Source organism: Cornus florida, unplaced genomic scaffold (assembly GCF_030987335.1).
Source record: "Cornus florida cultivar Cherokee Brave unplaced genomic scaffold, ASM3098733v1 CherokeeBrave_3.0.0_Hap2_Chr08, whole genome shotgun sequence".
In the NCBI taxonomy this organism is placed as follows: Eukaryota; Viridiplantae; Streptophyta; class Magnoliopsida; order Cornales; family Cornaceae; genus Cornus; species Cornus florida.
The window spans coordinates 73,688,855-73,691,684 of record NW_026775578.1 but is presented as its reverse complement, the minus strand read 5'-3'; the positions used below and the strand labels follow the sequence as shown (position 1 = coordinate 73,691,684).

At 34.0% G+C, this 2,830-nt stretch overlaps 1 long non-coding RNA gene across 2 annotated transcripts; it reads left to right on the top strand.

The window, feature by feature from the left end:
• The first annotated feature begins 1,301 nt into the window (after positions 1–1,301).
• LOC132268121 (uncharacterized) lies at positions 1,302–2,439 on the top strand. Of its 2 annotated transcripts, XR_009469229.1 has the most exons (4): positions 1,302–1,645; positions 1,850–1,911; positions 2,154–2,229; positions 2,361–2,439. It is a non-coding gene; the product is annotated as an uncharacterized LOC132268121 (long non-coding RNA). The 2 variants fall into 2 exon arrangements; XR_009469230.1 differs by lacking the exon at positions 1,850–1,911.
• Positions 2,440–2,830: the final 391 nt, after the last annotated feature.

Here is a 2,830-nt window from a genome sequence, read left to right as displayed (position 1 = left end):
AAAGAAGTTCGATCGATCTAAAGGATGTTGGATCGATCGAAGATAGAAATTCTTCGGGATAAGGACAAGAGGCTCGATCTATCTTGATAAGGCTAGATCGATCACTGTGAGATCGATCGAAGATTTATCTAATCGATCGAAACTTGCTGTTTTCCACCACTTTGCTTCTACTTTGCTCTTTTCTTCCATTTAGCTTGAGATTGCTTCTTTTATACTCTAATTTGGCTGAATTGACTTATTTTGGGGATAAGTGCCTGAAAAGGGTCATAACATAAAATTAGTCTAAAACGGAAAAATAAGATAGATAAAGGTTCTAGAATACTCAAGTTTAAAGGGTTTAAATACGCACTTTTCAGCGCTCATCACACCCCCAAACTTAAATATTGCTAGTCCCTAGCAATGAACTACAAAGTAAAGGAATGAAATAAACAACTATCCGACTATAATCTAGAAATCAATAAATAGATAACGCCACTTTCGTAAGGAACAAGATTGCATTTATCACATGCAACAAGCCTTTTAAACCCCTAGGTTACCCCTAGTGGAAGAGTGAAGTCTCGTGAGGGTTTCCAGAAATAATACCCATAAACATTAAGTTTTTTCTCACTAAAGAGGCACCAATATTGCAAACTAGCATTAGGAGAAAACTACCTCAAGTATGCAAATTTTCAACCCTTTCTAAGCAATCTCCCAAAATTTCAACATCAAGCAAGCAAGTATGGTCCTCCATACATCAAGAAAATGATCGTGCAAATCAAAACAACTCCAGAATCCTTTTTGAGTGAATCGGCATCAAATATGTCGCTATCTAAGCCAACTAAAGAAATGATCACATCTTTACCCCACTACAAGAAAAATAGTTTTCTACCACGCATTTTTTTTTTTTTTTTTTACCATGGTTTTAAAACAACTGTGGTAGAAGACCCTTTCTACTACGGTTTTAAAATAACTGTGGTAAAAAATATACTTTCTACCACGGTTATTTTAAAATCGTGGTAAAAGAATATACTTTCTACCACGTTTAATGAAAAACCGTGGTAGAAAGTATATTCTTTTACCACAGTTTTAAAATAATCGTGGTAGAAAGTATTTTCTTTTACCACGATTATTTTAAAACCGTGGTAGAAAGACCCGTCTAAATTAAATTAAAAATAATTCACTTTCTATCACGGTTTTAAAATAATTATCGTAGAAAGTGAATTATTTTAGCCAAATTTTTGGCGGGTCTTATTCCCGCTAGTGTCAATAAAAACAAAAATATATACATACAAAATATATATACTGCTCACATAACCCTTACAGATCGAAACATATACAGAAGCAAACAAAGACAAATATAGCAACGTGAATGTGAGGTAGCTCCTTTGTAACAGTTCTGAGCTTCTTCTTCAGTTCTATATATCTCCAAGGTCGGCCACCCCCTTTCTCTCAGACTGTCCAAGCCGTCATTCTTCTTTCTCTCCAAGCCCAACCCTTTTACCGAAGCCACTGAGGGTTGAATCGACGGTCAGCGCAATGTAGAGCAGAGAAGATAGTGGCACAGCTGATTGGCGTCGAGATTGAACAAGGTTTCGCCCCTTTCTCCAAGCCCTAACCCTAGCTCCCTCTCTCATTCGAACCCTAAATTCGAAGGACACGAATTGAGGTTTGTATTTTCATCCCCTGTTATATTCATCAAATTGATACTCAAATAGGTATGGTATGGGATTCGCCCCATACTTCTAACAGAGATAGTGGTTAATTTGGTGGGTTATATATATATATATATATATACATATATCTTTCGTATTCTACCTTTTTCTCTTGAACTTATTTTCTCTCTAACTGAACCTTTAAATTTTCTTTGTAGCTGTCCCATATCTAAAAACCCAAGCTTGGATCCGCAGTTTAGTGTATAAATCAGTTTTTCCTGTGAGTAGACATATATATATATATATATATATATATCCATAGCTATATATCTCTTATTGTTCATCTATCTTTGATAAGGATATCAAGTTTAATAAAGTATTGGATGATTAATCCGAGGGTACTAAGAAAATCTCATGGGTTTAATGTACTTCTTTTTGGCTGCATTATGCTATTTAATGCAAGAAGTTCTAAATGGTTCTTCACTCTATTGTAAAAAGTCCTACTTCAAATTTTAATGATAGGTGGGCTGGTCAAGCTTTGTTTGGGACTCTTACGCCTGACATAATTGTTCTCACTCTCTTGTACAGCATAGCCGGGGTATGCATTTTGGACATGCATCTTTGCATACATTTTATATGACATGAACCAGACTAATTTATATATATATAAATATATATATATATATATATATATATATATATATATATATATATATATTCACATTTAAGCTGGGTATCGCCATCGTAAATGACTTTAAAAGTGTTGAAGGGGATAGAACACTCGAACTTTAGGTTTTCTCCATTAATTTTTTTGGGATACTATATGAATCTTTTACCATTTGTAAATTTCCTTGTAAATTACTGTAACCTTTGTATGATATTGTTATTTGACCAGTCACTTCCAATAGCATTTGGCTCTGAGACTGCTAAATGGATTTGTGTTGGTGCTATTGACGTTACTCAACTCTCTGTGGCTGGTATGTCACTATTGTTTATATTTGATAACAATGTCTCAACAACATCTAGTTGCCGCTATTATGTTAAACTGAAGACCTTCTACAAACAAAAAATATGGTAATTAATGATTCCTTTAATTAGATTGGAATGTCACTGGGGATTCATTTGGAGCTTGGAAAGAGCAAGGAAAATAATGTTTTTTTGTAAATTATTATTTTTCTCGATAGTTAAATTAAAATTTG